Genomic DNA, 19,542 nt, shown 5'->3' with positions numbered 1-19,542 from the left:
CAGTTGGGTATACCTCCTATCTCAGTTCCGAAAGCAAAAGGGATTGTTTCTAGAATCGGGTGTTTCTCGAGGAAAAGTTTCTCTCAAAAGAATTGAGTGGGAGGATGGTGGAGACTTGATGAGGTTATTGAACCGTCACTTCAACTAGTGTGTAGCAGGGCACAGGAAGTTGTTCCTGTGGTGCCTACACCAATTGAAGTGGAAGCTGATGATATTGATCATGAAACTTCGGATCAAGTCACTACCAAAACTCGTAGGTTAACAAGGATACGTACTACTTCAGAGTGGTACATAATCATGTCTTGAGGTCATGTTGCTAGACAACAATGAACCTACGAGCTATGGAGAAGCGATGGTGGGCCCGGATTCCGACAAATGGCTCGAGGCCATAAAATCCGAGAGAGGATCCATGTATGAAAACAAAGTACGGACTTTGGAAGAACTACTTGATGGTCGTTGGGTACAGATGGATTTTAAAAGGAAGACGGACAATGATGGTAAGTATCACCATTAAGAAAGCTCGACTTGTCACTAAGATGTTTTTGGCAAGTTCAAGGAGTTGACTGCGATGAGACTTTCTCACTCGTAGTGATGCTAAGAGTCTGTTGGAATTATATTAGCAGTTACTGCATTATTTATGAAATCTTGCAGATAGGATGTCAAAACATTGTTTCCTTGACGATTTTCTTGAGGAAAGGTTGCATATGATACAACCGGAAGGTTTTGTCAATCCTATAAGATGCTAACAAGTATGCAAAGCTCCATCAATCCTTCTAAGGACTGGAGTAAGCATCTCGGAGTTGGAATATACGCTTTGTTGAGATGATCAAAGATTTTGGGTTTATACAAAGTTTATGAGAAACTTGTATTTCCAAAGAAGTGAGTGGGAGACCTATAGAATTTCTGATGAGTATATGTTGTTGACATATTGTTGATCGGAAATGATGTAGAATTTCTGGAAAGCATATAGGGTTGTTTGAAAAGTGTTTTTCAATGGAAAACCTGGATTAAGCTACTTGAACATTGAGCATCAAGATCTATAAGGATAGATCAAAAACGCTTAATAGTACTTTCAAATGAACACATACTGTGACAAGATTTTGAAGGAGTTCAAAATAGATTGGCAAAGAAGGAGTTCTTTGCTGTGTTATAAGGTGTGAGTATTGAGTAAGACTCAAGACCTGACCACCGCAGAAGAGAGAGAAAGGAGGAAGGTCGTCCCCTATGCTTTAGACGTGGGCTCTACAGTATGCTATGTTGTGTACCGCACCTAAAGTGTGCCTTGCCATGAGTCAGTCAAGGGGTACAAGATTGATCCAGGAATGGATCACAGGACAGCGGTCAAAGTTACCCTTAGTAGAGGGATGGCCAGGCCAGTGATGGGAGTACGGTGGGGCGGTGAGGCCTGCGCGGCAGCACAACCGGCCGCGGGGAGGAGGGAGCAGGCAGTCCCGCCGGCGCTTGTTTGAGCGGCTGGAGAAGGAAGAGCAGAGATTGAAGAAGCACGACGGCCGTTGGATGGACATCCAACAGTCACTGCTTGTCCGTCAACCTTTTTTTTAGGAAAGCCTCAAATCTGTGGAAAACAGCATACAGCCCATCTGCCATTATTTCTAATAATTTACATCCCATTTGCTAATTCTTAAGGTTTCTTTGGAGCCCATATTCTTTTTGTTAGCATTACAGCCCATATTGTGGCCACGGTTAAAAAATTATACGAAATTTTGCATATTTTGGTGCGGTCCGAACTGTTTTTAATCCCGAAATTTCGACTCACATTCAAATTGATTTTAAAAATAAATGTATATCAATATAAAATCCAACAAATTCTCCACGCATAAAAATTAATGTAATTTAAAATCTCGAAATGAAAAAAAAGATATTTGAAACTAATTGTCGGTTTGATGTGTTTTAAAAATGTACAGCCCATTTCTCATTACTGATGGGCCATTTTCTCGGCCAGCCGAATGAAAGCTCTCCTTGTCTTGAAAGATTTGCAGCCCAACAGGCCTGACAAAGCGACTTACTTGGCAAGTCACAAAAAAACTGGACTGTGGCCGTGGACCCAGTTGTCAACCTTATTTTGCATATTTGGTGGAGTCTGAACTGTTGTAATCCCAAAATGATAAACATTTTTTCAAGAACTTATTGATTTGCCAAAAAACGTTTTGTTTTTGTAAGCAAATAAGACGTGGGACAATTGAGTTGGTTTAAGGAAAAACCTGTGGTAAAAAAATCAACGCTGGATGGGAAAAACAACAAAAATAAGGATGTAAATATGAAAAGGGAATTTTATGTGTTTTCAATATAATGATATGTGTATATGAACTAGTAAAACTATAGGTAGAGATTAGAAAACGAATGTAGGACATGCGTTTCAAGAGGAAAATAGAACTGGGCTGTGTGTTTGATTCAGTAAAAAAACTGCCTGCGGATGTTGTAAGACAAAATATAACTAACGCTGGTGGGCCAGAGGCCAGTAGATACCTGCTGGATCTTTGTGCCCCGTTGTCGTAATGGGCTGGGCCTAGTAAAAACAAAACCAACCCTAGGCAGTCTACAGCCCAGTTGAAACTTGCTCGACCTGGAAAAACAATATACATGCTCAATAAACGAGAGAATTCTGCAAGTACAGACTGATAACTGAGATGCAACATGGATATTGTTTTTTTATCGTGATAATAAGTGCATGCACTTGTTTCGAAAAAATTGGAGAACTGGAAATTCGAACGGCAGGTGCTTATGCTACCCATCAAATAAAAATCAGGTGCCTGGAAATTCGTTTCGAAACAAATGATTCAGCTTTCTATCCAGGTCGACCCTCGGCATGATGGTTGGAAGCAAATGCAAGTTCGTACCAAAAGATCGTTAACAACAATACCAACTTGCGGACTACAAGGTAGTACAACTACCAATACCAAACTACTCCCTCCGTCCCATAATATAAGAACGTTTTAACATTACACTAGTGTTAAAAACGTTCTTATATTATGGGACGGGGGGAGTAACTTATAATCTTTTTACTCCTAGCCCTAGTGTTCGTCTGGTAGAAAATCTTGCAGAGGACCAGCTCCCGCTCCTTCTCTTGCTACAGGTCCCCGAGGTGGTACTGGTGCATCACCCAGTTGGTCCTCTACTGGTCGAAGTTCTTGTTGGTGTGCAGCACCAGAACCTTTTTTGCTGCCCGTCTGCCGGCCCTTGACCATCACCAGCAAGGTATTGCCGGTCTTGTGCCACATCGCGTGCATGCCGCACTCCGATTGTATCTTGCGACGCGTCCACGTGCCCCTTTTGAACGCCCTAGAATTGCGCTGGAAGAAATGCTTCCTTAGGCCACCCAGTGTGATACCTGCAGTATTGTGGAATACAGGTTTTAGTGTACGTAGTTGGCATTTTCATAACATCTTTGGCATGTTGCAGTCACTTGTTTCACTTTTTATTAACTGTCAAATTGTAAATGCTTCACCAGGTCTGTGTTTAAAAAGAAAAATAGAGCTACAAACAAAGGAATATGTTTGTGCAAGTAGACGGCCGATCGGTGTCTTACCTGGAAGTTTCTCAGGTTGGGTGTAGCATATGTCGTGCTCGTTGTCCATGGTTGGTATGAACAAATTGATGAGAGACTGAAATCTCACGCTGTCAGCGCTCACTTTGTCCTCAAGGTGCTCGATCAGCTCCTGATCCGTGGGATCGAATTTGACGCCAGCCGGCAGCACCGGCCAATCCTTCTTCGACTTGCATCGGTAATTCCAGTTGTATGGTACTCAATGTATGATCAATCGACTGTTTTAAGTGAATGATGAAAGATTTCGACAGATAAGTGATACTCCAAATCTGAAGTTCAGAATACCCGAACACGCCACCGGGATTCTTGTGTCACCTCATGCGCAGCATGTTGTCACGTCAATTCAATGTGTGGACATGATGAATAATTTGACCAACGTATACTAGTACTGCTATTGTACTACTTACTAATCGTATTTAGTGTCACAATTTATACATAGGTTTAACTAACAAGTACGCACTTGAAGCCTAACTGATATATATATATGGCTTCTGCATAGCATCTCCATCATCATTATCAGTACATCCTACGCAGGTGAGTTAGGATGCACTTGATCCCAGGAAGGTATCTACTATCCTTCAAACCAGATGAGTGCTTCAAACTAACAACAGTACATAATATCCAACAAAAGAGGGTCGTGCTACAGCAGCAGAATACATGGCTCAGCCTAGATATCAGCACGAATCAAGTTGTGCATATTTGCTGTTGGCATGAACCACATCGCCGCATGTTGGGTTTGAAAAAGCCATCCATCGCATGGAAGCTTGATGTCTTTCACACACTGAAGATTATCTGGCAACAAGTTGTGTCGACGAACCTCTGGATATGGTGATTCATGAAACCCATGGTATGATGTGTAAACACAGTCCCCCCTGGCGAATGGAAGTTGCATAGCACGGTAACCATCGCCGGTGATATGATCGATGATTGATTGGATGCTCGGATATTTGAGCCCGAGGAACAAGGAGTGGTTGCCGAGGTTGTAAACCCGCCTCCAGTTGAATACGCCTGGCCCAACGGAGTTGGGATCTTTCTCGAACATGAAGCAGCCATAGCCATCAATGTCACGAACGCCCCATGCATTGTACTACATGTGGTTTGATGTAATGGTTTGGTCAATTTTGTACGTGCGAATGAGCATCAAATGACCGCCGTCAGCTGAACGAGCGATAAACCACCACCCATCGGCTGGTATGGTTCCAGGTCCTGGAATCATGAAGGCCAGCGCATTTGTGTCTGCTGCAACAATTCAAATTGGAGACCAAAAGGACAAAAATAAACAATCATGTTCAGAGTATGTGTGGAATTAAGATTATTATAACAGTGACATATATCATAGACAGAGAATTGCAATGCTGTGGTCATAATCATACCCCAAGTTAAAAAAATAAGCCAATGGCTTTCATATTCTAGCAATATGTCATGGTTCAAACATCATGTAACAATGAGAGGAAAACAGCTATGACAGAGCCTACTTATATTCTACCATAGCACTTACTACTATTGTTCTCATATCAACTCTAAGCAATAACATGCGTTGTTATAAAAATCTTGGAAACAAGAGTAACATATAGCAATCATGATGTTATGCTCATAATATGTATTCTAACAATCATTAGATGCCAATTGTTCTCATATCAACTCTAACAATAACATGTGTGGTCATAAAAATCTAGGAAATGAGAGGAACATATACTCCCTCCGTCCCAAAATAACTGTCTTAAGCTTAGTACAACTTTGTACTAGAGCTAGTACAAATTTGAGACACTTATTTTGGGACGGAGGGAGTAGCAATGATGTGGTTATAGACATACTATCTATTCTAAATTTGTAACAATGAACAGACAGTCATATTCATAAGGTAAAGATGAGATGAGATAGAACAATTACACGACGATAGATTCCACCAGTATAGGCAGCCAATCTGTGCGTCGACCGCGTAAATGATGCCATCATGCACTATAGCATCAGACAGAAATGTTGCCTCAACATGATTGATGATGAGCCATAACCATGTATGACGACCGGATTCCAGATAGACTAATCCCATGTTGAACAAGGCAATGAGCTTGTAATCCATGTAGTCTTCTGATGGTGTGGAAACTTCGCAGATTACAACTTTCAGCAAACAGAGGTCAAGCCAAAAGCGCGTAGTAGGCAGGAGTGTCCAGCGGGCCGCGAGACTCGATGGCGGCGGTATCCAACAATGGAAGGGTGATCTCTTGCTGGGTGTAGATATCCACGAGATGCCATGGACTACCGGATTGCTGGATGAGGACGATCCAGTTGGCCTTCGTGCCCGCCCAGTAGTGGTCGTGCATGAAGGACAGGTGGACGGGTAGTGGTAGCATGTCGAGGGGCACCACAGCAACCTCCGTAGGATCATCAAGTCGATGTCTGGGCCACCTAGGAGGATCGGGCATCAGCAAGCAGGGTGTCTTGAAAAGAGTCGGCCGGTTGCAGACGAGTAGACGGTACAAAGACACCGAGCATGCGGCCAGACGGACGGTGCTGAGTAGGTCCATACGACTACAGATCTGATCCAAGAGAACATCGGGGAGGGAATTCCAATCGCGGCTCTGTGTGTCAGTCGGTTCTGCCATTGGGGTTTTTGGTGCCTGCGAGCCAGCGGGGAAGTGGATTCAGGCGGGCAAGCGAAGAAGCTTCTCCTCGTGTGGCCGAGCAGTGAGCGGGGAGATATGGTACGCGCGAGCTACCAAGGAAGATGGCGCGGGTGGGCGAGCAGTGAACAGGGGTAAATGGTGTGCAGCCGGCGATGGGGAAGAGAGGAGGAAGAAGAAGAGAGGAGGAAGAAGAAGAGAGGAGGAAGAAGAGTGGAAGACGAGGAAGAAAGTGCATTAAATCTCAATTCTACTAGTACTACTACCAAGATATACCGTCCTTCAGAGCGTAAATAGTTACATCGATGACATGTGGGTCTACTACAAGAGGGCCCATATGTCAATTAATGGAGGACAGAGGTGCGTAGTGTATTTGCGGAAGCGTGCTCTACTGGCAAACATGATGGCAGTACTGGGTAAGGCTGATTTAGTAACACCAATACGCTAGTTCAGCTTATTAATTACGTGTCCCATCTGCTGCAGCGTGTATTGTCACTTCACTGCGAAGACTAGTTGAATAGTTCTCTCTGACCGAGATGGGGAATAATGGATCGCGAAAAGACTTCCTTTCTACAGTGTCCCTATGCCTCTACGCTCACTTCACTCATTTTGCTCCGTACCTAGTCACTTGTTGAAATCTGTAGAAAGACAAATACTCCGTATTTGGGAATAGAGGGAGGCTTTTACTCCGTATTTGGGAACAGAGGGAGTATCACCATATGGAGGGAACAGAGGAAGCTTGAAATATGAACATGTCAATGGGAGGGAGTAAGCCCCATGCATGCATGCATGCATGCAACATGCAACACTCACACGTACACCTGGACGCACGCAACACTCACGCACCCATGCGGCACACAGCACACGACGCAACACACATGCTCACGCTCAAGTGCTCAACCTACTCCCTACGTCCGTGAAAGACTGTACATTTAGAGATTTACACATTGACCAGGGCATAATTAACGCCCAAAAGTAGCAGACTTATGTGTGCATGCGACCATTGAGAGAAGAAGATTAAATGAAGGCCGTTGCATGCTGTAATTAAGGATAGACATGTAGCCTATACCTAGAGCACAAGTTGGTGCATTAGTCAATCAATATCAATTTAGATTAAAGGCTAAATGCATTGGAAGTGTAGATGTACATCATGTACTACACTCTTTGTTTTATAGCCGATGTACACTCTTTGTTAGAAGACCAAGGGAGTACACGTGCATGCACTCACATACACAACCAGGGTGGTTCACGCGCAAGGGTTGGACTCGTGTCACGCCTGCGTAAAGTTTTGTTTAACTGATTTCTTTGCTCTGCAACTAATAGGTGGGACCCAGAAACCAGGTGACAATTTAACCACTCAACAAAGTGCCACGTCGACTATGTGGCCGGTCAGTAGGGTGCAATACAGTGCTCTATGATGAGCTAGTGATCGTATAATCACCACAAAACTATATATAGTGACCGTAAAGAGCGTATTGTTACATACGTTGACCGCCAATGTATTTTTCTCGTTTCAAATTAAGCCATATTAATCGGAAAGGACGCAGTATGGACTACTAGTACTAGTACTAATTTGATGTGCCCCTATCAACTCGCCGAACAAGGAGAAGCTTGCTTACTACGCCTTTCCCTCGCCCATGCGCGCGGTGGTTCGCAGGACGAGGAGAGGGTTTTGACTACAGCGCCCTCTCCCTCTCCCTCTCCCTCGCCCTTGCCCTCGCCCTCGCGGTGGATGTGTAGCAGTTCAATCAGTGTCAGATTGCCAGAAGCATATTGTATTGTAGTATCATCATTGTTAGACCTTCCGAAGAGGCGAAGAGCCAAGTGCAAGGTTCACACGAGTACGAATTGTTGAACCTCCCAAAGAGGCAAAGAGCCAAGCGTAAGGTTTTATAGGAGTTGCCGTCCTAATAGGAGTGTACTACAACTATAGTGAACGATGCTACTGTATGATGCCGCCGCATCACGTATATCCAAAGTTGTGCCACCTTTTTTTCTCAAAGAGCGTGTTGGAGCCCGTGCTACAACCACACAAGTTGCACGTACACATAATACATTTACTAGTAATAAATTCTAAAGGACAAATGCCAGTATGCCACACAAGTTCATCTCCAATTCATGTGATAAATTTGTGCACGACTAGTCTACATATATTCATAGCGCTACCGTTCACAATTACTGTACTCCACTTACACGTTATAGATGGGCTACATGTCCTCCTCCGGGTTCCAGTCCTAGGTGTTCTTCATGGATGGCACGATCCATGGCGGTGGGCAACAGGAATCATTGTCGCAGCTTTCTAGTCCGGTTCCACACGATGGAGACTCATCCAAGCTGAAGCGGCATAAATCAGGGATAGCATGTCCCAGCATGTCGTTCACCCGGCAGTGCGCACTAAAGACACAACCATGCTTCATGAACGGCAGGCCTTCTGTGTCGTGCACGGAAGGTGGCATCCGCTTCACAATGGGGTAGCTGTCCCCGATGAAAAGCGAGTACTCTCCAAGAGTGTTCCTTGGCACCCACGTAGCATCACAGGGGTCGAACTCGGCGTCGTTCATCTGGTACACGCGGCATCTCAGATCTGGACACATGATGACGTACATAGTCAAGGTCCATGCATAATAATGTTGTGCTCAAATATGGCGATCAGTAATACTGTGCAGCAAATAGTGCTACTCCAGTATAGAGGAAGTAAAATAACCGGCTTATTATATATAGCCACTCTTGGCTACATGGATGAGATAGTAAGACATGGAAAAACAAAAATGGCAACAGCTAGTGGGTTCAAGTCTTCAAGGGCCTAGCTTGCTATATGCATCCTCCAAGGTAAAAAGTACTCCTACTAGTACTACTAAGTATACTACTAGTACAACAATGAAAGATAAGGCGAGAGGGTTAAAAAATGGAATACATGGGTAGATGGTGACGGTCCGATCGTGGTAGATTGTGTGACCATGTTGCACATCAGTGGTACCATGGGTAACGACTGCTAAGATAGTTGATCCCAATATGCCAAAGTCAGCTACAAGGTTCCAGGTTAGACCGAATCACGGATGCAAATGCACATCCAGGATCGGCGATCTTATTTTGATCGGGGGATGACTGGTCCCTGCAAAATAATGGAGTACCGTTAGGGATGCAAATGATGGTTTGTGCATTCCGTTTCTAATCTCCCGTATCGTAGGATGGCAACCAGATGAAACAAGTCCCCTGGATTGTCACCGCGAAGATGCTTTCTAGATGGCGCACGGCATCTTCGAACGTGTAGGGGTACAAATCTGCCGCCGCCAACATGTGCCAGCCTCTGCCGTTACTGCCTCTTGCATTGATGGCAATCCTTATGTCGAACATCGCGATGAGATAGTAATCGTCGTAGCCGCATTGCTTTGTCGGTGAGTCCGCAATTGCTATCTTCTTCAATCTCATGTAGGCATCGTCATACGTATTCAAGCCCAGGCAGTTCGGAAGGCCGGTCCAAATGGTGGAGAAGGGGTCTATCGGAACGGCCGCGCTGATGTGGATGTTGTGCAAAATGATGGTGGTATCCGGCCAGAGGTATGCAAGCCAATCTTCGTTGGCACCGACCCAGACCTATATATAAGATGGTGGGCAGCGGAGAAATTACGGGATGGAAATGGAATAACTAAGTACTACATGATCCAACTCCATTACGGACCTGCTCATCGGACAAAATCCAACTACCTCTCAACGTCGGCCACTCTAGCGGAGTCAATGTGCAACCATGGCCAGGGAGCGGTGGACTGTTCGAAGGATTGTCCCATAGAAGAACCTTCTCCTCGAGGACGCATGGAAGACCAACAAGCATGGCCTTTTCCCAAGCCTGTTTAACCACTGTCTTGAAAAAGTCGGTGCAGGAAGCACCGAGTCTTGCGGCGGTGAGGATGTCGGAGCGGCGTGCGATTTCTCCCAGAGGATCGTCGTCCAAGGTCTCCCAGCCCCGACGAGAAGGAGAACCGTCTGGCGAGTCCATGGGAGCAGCGACGAACTGCCTTCTCTTCGGGGGGAGGGGAACTGGCGAGGAGGAGATAAGAGCGTAGTAACCGCAGGGCCTCGTCCCTTCCAACTGTAGATCATTCCTTAGCGAAGGGGTGAGGCTACTATTTACTACTAGTACTAGCATTGTGGAACGTTATGGAATTGCATTATACTGTAAATAATAGCACTAGTAAGAAATTTTTGGCACTAGGTAGTAGTTTTTGGCGTGGATTAAGAAATTTTGGGTCTGTTTTTGCTATTTTTTGTACACGCCAACTAGTGTCAAAAAACGTCTTACATTATATGACGGAGGAGTACGTACTCGTACTGTAGCAGTACTAGTACTACTTTTTCTCAACTAGTAGTGCGATGTACTGTACTTCTAGTCTAGTCTAGTATAGTGCACCAGTTTTGAACTCTTGAATCTCAGGGCCAAGGAGCTATAGTTGGAAGTGGAGGGTACTACTGTTCTCTAGAACCATCACTGTACTATCAATGCAGGGAAAGTACACCTGCGTAGTGGCCTAGTGGGTACTCTCAGTGCTCTATTCAGCCGCTCCTCTCACGTAGCTGGCCTACTTAGTCGCTCCTCTCACGCACACACTAGCAGCCTGTTTATCAGCGACGGTTACTGCGGGGGCAGAACATTTGAGTTATTTGATACAGCGAGACTAGGCTTTTCACTTCCAATTGTGGAGGTGTAATGGATCTCGTCGAACTTTGTTAGTAGTTCCTTCTTTATGAATGAGATGAAGCAAAGCTTTTGCCTCCGTTTCAAAAAAAAACACGTCAAGAGGAATTTCTTTTATAGTAGAGCCGATAATGGAGTGAAGTCCATGCGTGCAACGCCACAAGCTACAGAGTAGTAGTAGAGCACTTTACGTATAGAGCCATATTGCATAGTTCCCAATGCCCCGCCAGGCTTTTCCGGCTCCTCGGGCTTAATTGGGAGGCGCTAGTTTAAATTTAAATATGCTACTAGCTGATGAGAAAGCTGCAAGCAAGGTGCGGCTAGGGCGAGCACAAGAGCCACGGATGCTGGGAAGGAAAACCCGTTCACGTGGCTAGGCTATCCAGTGCACCCAGATTGTGGTGCCGCACGTCTGTTTGACTTCAAAACTCAAACTACCCGTGTAAAATATTGGCTCGCAGCGAAGTTACTATTTAAAAAAAAGGCCGTCGTGCATTCGGCTGGGATCGAACCCACAAAATGAGGTATACACTCCTGCGACCACTAGTAGTACTCGTTTGAGTACAACGCAACCTAGAATCGCCTTTTGCCGCTAGTAGTACGTACATTGTTCCTTACAAGAAACCCCTAATAATGCAAGAAACCACTAAAATGCCAAGAAACTACTACCACTTGCATACGTGGCAGACTTAAGATAAGACTACCTTATCAACCATTGTACATGCTCTTACCAACCAGCCCTATCAAGAAATGACTACTCTACAAAGTGTCGTTATAGGCACATTTCAACCCATGGCCCTGTTTGGATACATTTGCTGTCAATCTAACCCTGCCATCCAAACACCACTTTGGTTAGAGTTAGTTCAGGGTTAGAATCTAACTCTAACCTTTGACAGGGCCCATGTCTCCCATTAAGTCAACGCCTTCTATTCAACCGGTCGTTATGACTTGTGGGACCTACATGTCAGTCTGCACAAAAATCCCCGAGTGACCTCCTACCTCCGGCCCGTCCACCTAGTCATCCTCGGCCATGGGATGTAGCTACCGCCGCCGGCAGAAGGCGAGGTCAAAACCGTCGGCGGTGCGGAGGCCATGTTGCGGCAGCCCGGATGCCAGCTCCGTCCAGCTGCTTGTCTGCAAGGTTTGCTAGCTACATTGGCACGGAAGCGCAGCGGCTTGCTCGCGCGCGCCGTGCTAAGGCCAGCGCGGCGGCTTGCTCACTCATGAGTCATGCTCGGGCTAGCCTGCCAACCCGTGCGGAGGCCAGCGCGGCGTCTGGCCCGTCCGGCGGAGTGGCGGCCAACTCGCTCATCACTGGCGCCACCGACGAACATGCATCAGTATTGTTTGAAGTAATGTTCAGGAAAAATAATGATTTGAGGGGGAATAAAAGGATAGAAGGTCAGATATGGGTCCCTCGTGTCAACGGTCAAACAAAATGTGTTGGTTTAAGCTACCTCGTCAATACGGACGTGTGGGCCAACCTGTCATAAATGGGTTTAAACAAACCTAATCGGTAGGTGTACTAGGTAGTAGTTTTTGGCGTGGATTAAGAAATTTTGGGTATGTTTTTGCTATTTTTTGTACAATAGATTCTTCCTAGGGCTGGTTGAAAGTGGTAGTTTTTTGTTAAGTACTCTACATATTGTAAGTAGGAGTCAAAGTTAAGCTTTGGAAGCTAATAAGCAAGGCTAGTTACATAGTGCATATGTGTACATGATTGAAAGTAAATATCAACCATGAGTGACTAATATCTTGATGGAAAACTCAAAACTATGGAATACTAGGAAAAAATGCATGGTTGGAAATACTAGCAATGTTCATGTGTGTTGCAACGACGCATAATTAGAATAATACTTATTCACAAACTTGATACAAAACACACTAATTTTGATATACATATGTCACTAGAGATATATTATGTTTCAATTAGAATATATTCCTTGGGCTGTTTTGATGAGGTCAGGGAGGGATGTGATTGGTTTTAAGATACTAATTATGGTTCTTTCTGGAAATTGGTAGACAAGTGGGATGTTGGTGAGAAAAGGTAACAAACTTACCTCACAGTCGTTAGATGTAGATCTAATGGTCAGAAACGACGGATGGCAGACACACCATCATCACCAACTTAGTCTTCTGTAGGAGTACTAGCAAGATCCGTGCATTGCACGGAACATCAAGATGCATATTTTTTTTATAAAACACTTGTTGTGATTGACCCTTGCGGGAGTAATCCCATGTGTAAAAACTAATTATATCTCGAGAAATATGAGATAAGGTGAAGAGGAGTGGGTGTGGTGGTGATTGGTGGTCGGACTAAGCGGAGGCATGGGGATTGACGACGCCGGCAGCGGCCACTAGGCCAGTTTGTTCCAGAGGCTTCCTTTCTTAATTGCTCAACAATGAGGTTTGTTGGAGATAAGGATGAACGAGGGAAGGCCTTGTCTGCAAATGTGGAGAGGGGTGCGGGTATCTTTGAGTTTAATTTCCATCCATCAGATATAGATCGGACGGACTATATTGCAAGATGGCAAACGTACCATCATCACCAACTCGGTTTTTTATAAGAGAAGAAATATAAGTATGGAGATACAAACGTATTATCGATACTTGCTTCTGTAAACTAGCATCTACATTCTATTCAATGCCTCGGCATGTGGGGCCTTAGCACAATGACTTCTTGACTGTGTAAAACAAAGATTTTCCCGTCGTTGATAAGGTGGGGGTGACGGTGATGTGCTTTTTGGCTTGCTCTAGTCCTGGTAGTCATACTAGGTGGTCTAAGCACGTGTAGATTTATTCTTTTTCACGTCTTGTGTTCGCCGTACTGCCATGACTGTTGATGAATAGACGGTAAGTTATTCACGGGGAAACCCTTGTTGAGCGTGTTTGCAAGAGAGAGAGACAGTGTGCATGTGTGATATGTTAGAGACTGAGGCAATGATAACAGATTATTTGTGTCTATGTGTGTAGGATAGAGAGAGACATGTACATGGGGCTTTGTGTTGTGTAACTTGGAGACACATATATATAATTAGAGAGTGAGTGTGTAAGATACGCGGACATGGGGAGAGATGAGGATCCAGATAAATGGGTGTTTGTGCGTGTCTGTGTGTGTTTGTGCACGCGTTTGTGTGTGAGAGGGAGTGTGTGTATGTGGAGTAGAGAGACCACTAATGATGTAAACCTAGTATAAGGGAAGGGGGAATGGTATGACATGTGTAGTAGAGGGATAGCATGGGTGCAGGCGGGGGGAGCAGACTATTTGGAAGAGACATCGAGTGTGTGTAGGGGAGAGGGGTGTGAGAGCGAGCGAGCGAGAGAGAGAGAGAGAGAGAGAGAGAGAGAGAGAGAGAGAGAGAGAGAGAGAGAGAGAGAGAGAGAGGAAGAGAGGGGTCGAGAGGGGTCGTTTGTGTCCATAAATGGCATATAGATAGGGAGACAATGTTGATGTTGTTTGAAATTGGCCTATGTACGGAGATGCAAGGGAAGCGAGTCATCGTGTGTGTGATAGGGACTTCATGAGAGATCTAGAATAGATGGTGTAGAGAACAATGTGCAAAATTGAGAAGGATGATACATTAGGGAGCTATGGAAAGAGTCACGACATATATGTATACAGGGAAGGAGCTGGGGCGGGTCCGCATGTGGGAGAGATAGAAAGAGGAGAGTTGTGCACAAGGAGACAAAGTGTGCTTGTTTGCAGTGGGGGTGGTGTGTGAGGTGAGTGCGCGAGAACCACATAACTAGGGAGATAGACGTTTGGGGGCGACGTTTTGTGTGTATGGGAAATATACACTCTACATAGTGTGTGTGCTTGGGAAAGAGAGATAGCGGGAGACCTAGAGAGTGAGGGAAGAGATGTGTGCATGCCCGAGAGACAAAGTGATATAGACCTATATTGGGGTCCGGACTTTAGAAGAGAGATGGGTGTTAATGTGCTTGTGTGTTGGTGTTTGGGGGAGAGAACGACTTCTCTATGTGTGGGGGGGCGGGGGGGTTGGCTTCAGATAAAGAGTGAGATGTCTATACTTGAGGGACTTTAGCGTAATTGAGATATTGTGCACTCATGGTTGATCAATTTGTTTCATAGTTTGGACTATGAGATAATGATACTTTTGAACATGCGTGATATACCTTGATGTACCAGCATTACAAACCTAAGATTGGAATTTTGGAATTCGACTCCATCATTAGCTTTTGTAATTCATTTAAATGGAGGTACATTTTTTAAGCTGGGATTTCGTGATTTCAAATTCATATATCAAACCTAGAGATATACACATACGGGCATGTTCAAACTTTATAATCATCCACTTTATTCATACACATGCACATTTTTGCTTTTGTCATCATATTTAGGATAAACACATTTGGAATTTCATTTGAATTGGACTGTATAATTGTATTTGCTTGTAGTAGCTCAATGGTCCATATTTGAATTGAATGGACAATCTAAGTTTCGAGTTGGAGATACTGATTTTCAAAACTTGCACTTTTTTGCGTGCAAAACAAACAAATTGTCGGCCATGATATCATAGTCGGCCGTACGAGAGCAGAATACTTATAATTTTAGGCGCCAAAATCTTTCAAACTTCCCGCTCACATCGAAATATCACACGCTCGAAAGTTTAGCACTGCGATATTCCTGTTTTACCCCTGCCACATGAACGGAAAAGGGCTGCTTTGGTAACTCCATTGTTTTCCCCTCTTTGCCCCCAACATTCTTCCCCATAGCCCCTCCCCTTCCCCTCCCCGACACCCCCCCAACCACGGCAAGCCGCCGAATCTACTCCGCCGCAGCAGTGGACCTCACACCCCACCGGATCTACCTTCCGCACCTTGGAACCCCAAACTGCCAACTCACCACTTCACCAGAGCCGCTTCAGCGACTGGCTTGTCCACCGCTCTAGATCTCCTTGACCGCCATCATGGTCCACCGCACTGGATCTGCTTAACCAGCGCCCTCGTTGTCGGTGTCAAAACCGGTGGATCTCGGGTAGGGGGTCTCGATCTGTGCATCTAAGGCTAATGGTAACAGGAGGCAAGGGACACAATGTTTACCCAGGTTCGGGCCCTCTCTATGGAGGTAAAACCCTACTTCCAGCTTGATTGATATTGATGATATGGGTGTTACAAGAGTTGATCTACCACGAGATCGTAGAGGCTAAACCCTAGAAGCTAGCCTGTGATGATTATGATTCTGTCTCTAAGGACTAAACTCTCCAGTTTATATAGACATCGGAGAGGGCTAGGGTTTACATGGAGTCGGTTACAAAGAAGGAAATATAATATCCGGATCGCCAAGCTTGTCTTCCACACAAAGGAGAGTCCCACCTGGACACGGGACGAAGTCTTGAGTCTTGTATCTTCATAGTCCAATAGTCCGGCCAAAGTATATAGTTCGGCTGTCCGGATACCCCCTAATCCAGGACTCCCTCAGTAGCCCCTGAACCAGCCTTCAATGACGATGAGTCCGGCGCGCAGTTTTGTCTTCGGCATTGCAAGGCGAGTTCTATCTCCGAATAGTCCAAAGTAATTATTGAACACTTAAATCGTGCCCGGATCCGCAAGACGATCTTCACCTACCGCCGTAGAGAGAGCAATACTCCACAAATGTAATCTGCTGATAATCTTTGTACGGCGTGTTCCTGCATCATGGCCCGACCCAATACGAACCGGTTTTTCTCAGCCTGCCTCGATACGCATTGCGAGGCGGTTTCATTGGCGCACCTTTCCAGAGCAGAGATCGTGTTCCCCTTAACGCGGGATCTTCTATCAATATGGGCGCGTGTAACCCCACGACGCCCGTTAGTATGACTCCGTGTTTTTAGGCAAGTCCGGTCACGCTGAGGACGCTTGATATTCACCCCCCCTTTATAAAGGGGCCGAGGCCTATCCCTCTTTTCCACCACCCTTGCACCTTTTCGCATCTCGAGTTCTAACACCCGGAGCCCCAGCTCAAGTACCTCGGATCCTCAATCATGTCCGGATCCAACCTTCAAGGCCGGTGGGTGGCCTCCTCGGTCACAGAATAGGACATTGCGAAACTTAGGGAGGTTGGATATCTGACTGCCGACATCAAGCATAGGCTTCCTGCTCTAGGGAAGGTCATCCCTACTCCCGAACCCAACGAGAGCGTTGTATTTGTTCCTCACTTCCTGCGCGGCTTAGGCTTCTCCCTTGATCCCTTTATGAGAGGGCTCATGTTCTACTAGGGGCTATATTTTCATGATCTACCTCCGAACGCCATACTTAAAATTTCGCCGTTCATCATTGTGTGCGAAGCCTTTCTCCACGTCGCCCTGCACTTCGGCTTATGGCTCAAGACCTTTAATGTGAAGCCGAAGATGATTGAGGGGCGACACGCGGAGTGCGGAGGTGCTGTAATAAGCAGGAACGCCGACACTCCATGGCCAGAGGGCTCCTTCCCAGAGGTATCCGATCTATGGCAGCGGAGGTGGTTTTACGTCACGGCTCCCAGAGGCACAAAGTGGGCGGCTGCCCCCGACTTCCGCTCGGGTCATCCTCCTCAACTGGCGTCATGGACCAATGTAGGAAGGGATTGGGGGCCTGCTAATGATGTACCAACACTGCAGAGCCGTATCCGGGAGCTTCTTGAGAGGGACATTAGCCTTGCCAGCATAATTCAGGTAATGCCAATCTGACGGATGTTGCCGTGCAAGCGCCGGCCTCTCCGGATGTGAGGATTCAATCCGGAAGGTCCGCGGACTATTCTACACTTCTTCAGCCTGACACTCGAAGGGATGTGTAAGTTGTTCTTCGGACCACAAGCAAAGTGTCCGGACACCACCGAGGATGCGGGCCTGAGCTGCAATCGCCCAGATTCCCAAGTAAGTAACCCAAAAACCGAACACTTCATTTATATTTGTCATAAGATTATTCTGAAAATCCTCCGCGGCCAGGAATGGCGCAGCAAGGCGGAGAGAATCAGGTGTCCGGCGCCACTTCCCGAAGGCTCGCCTAGTCCTGCCATAGCCAAGATGCTTGATCGTGTGCTAAGCAAAATGCCCTCGGGGGAAGGCGAAGGGAAGAACAGAGAAGCTGAACTTCACACATTGCGCATCCAAACCGGGGGAATTGCTACCTCCCCAAAGGAGGATAGCCGGGGAGGGGAATCTAAGGCCTCCTCCCCTCGCGAGAAGAAAAAGGCCGCCTCCGAAAACTTGGAGATGAAGGTGCCCAAACAAGGGAAGAAAGCTTCACCAGGGGGCCCTGCCCTGAAGGGCATCCTCACCGCGCCATGACCGCCAACGGGCCAGCCCTCAGCCGAGTTGTAAGTTAATCGTAAATACGAAGGTACTACCTCCTTCTCCGAGAACAATAACCAAGATCTATTTTTGCAGCCCATCTAGCAGCTCTTCTCGACAGAGTTCGTCTTCGGGGGATCTCCTTCCGGAGATGATGGAGAGTGAGAACCTACCAACCTCTCCGCCTCATGAGCCGGGTGACCCCGAGGTGTCGTCACGGAGGAGTACAGATCTGCCGAAGCCAGAAGCTAGTACTTCGGCCGCCCTGAGCCCGGAGCGTTCGGCTCCCACGGGGGGTGATAAGAAGGGTCTGGCACAATTCCGCGTCTGGTCGGACACACTGACGGGCCTTCTGGAGCGAGCTGATCTTTCAAAGGAGCACCGTTCATTAATGAGCATGGTGCTCAAGAAGGTTTCATCCGCCACAAGCGGGTTGAATGAAGCCTTTACGAGCCTGCTCAGAGGCTTAGAGGTATGTAATGAAAAATACATATTTTTTGGCTATGACGCACGCACTAGGTGTGCTCCATATGGATAGTAGCCCCTGAGACTCTGGTTGTCCGCCCTAGGCGGCAAACGGAGGATCATATTGTGTAAATGAGGACCGCGCTGTATTTATGCGCAGGTGTACAAGGATCCGGTAGCCGGCCGGTCCATTGAAGTTGCCGAACTGAGGAGGCAGATTGGAGCTATTGATGCCGATATCACACTGGTGAACGAGCGGCTTAACGAGTCACAGGGTATGTGCTCTACTTTCCTTATTATTTTTGTAGGAAAAACTGAGAGGAGCATAATGCTATTATTGTACTTTTGGACTACTGATGGAGCTGCTGCCGTGGAGGCCCTGAGGGCGGAACTTGCCCTGGCCAAGGATCAGGCCCGGGCCAGTGATGCGGCTGCCCTAAAGGCGGCCGAAGAATTGGGAGCCGAACGGGCTGCTCGTCGTCGAAGCGAAGACAAAGTGGCTGAGATGGCTGCGGAGCTGAAAAATGCTACCGATCGGCATGAGCTTCTTGAAAAAGAAAATAAGGCTATTTCGGCTGACCTGAAGAAGGCACTTGATGCGGCCAAGGAGACGCGGTCCGAAATTAGGGACGCACAGGAGGAGCTTCGACAGGCCGGAGATATTGCGGCTGGAAACCCCTACTTGTTGCGGCTGAAGTTTTTAGATCTGAAGTATGCTCCTATGGATCGACGCTGGAGTCCGGCAGACGCGTATGCGGATTTGGCGAAGAGTACGGCTGATGCGGCCAAGTTTTTCGAGGATCAAAAAGATAATGAAGTGGAAAAGCTGTTCTGGTCGCAATTCAGTGCTCCAACACGCACATTGCTGTTGACTGAGAAGATGGCTGCTGTGGCCAAGCTCCATAGGCTGTCCGGACTTGCAATGCGGTC

Source organism: Triticum dicoccoides, chromosome 7B (genome assembly GCF_002162155.2).
Source record: "Triticum dicoccoides isolate Atlit2015 ecotype Zavitan chromosome 7B, WEW_v2.0, whole genome shotgun sequence".
Classification (NCBI taxonomy): domain Eukaryota; kingdom Viridiplantae; phylum Streptophyta; class Magnoliopsida; order Poales; family Poaceae; genus Triticum; species Triticum dicoccoides.
Note: the sequence above shows the minus strand (reverse complement) of the source record.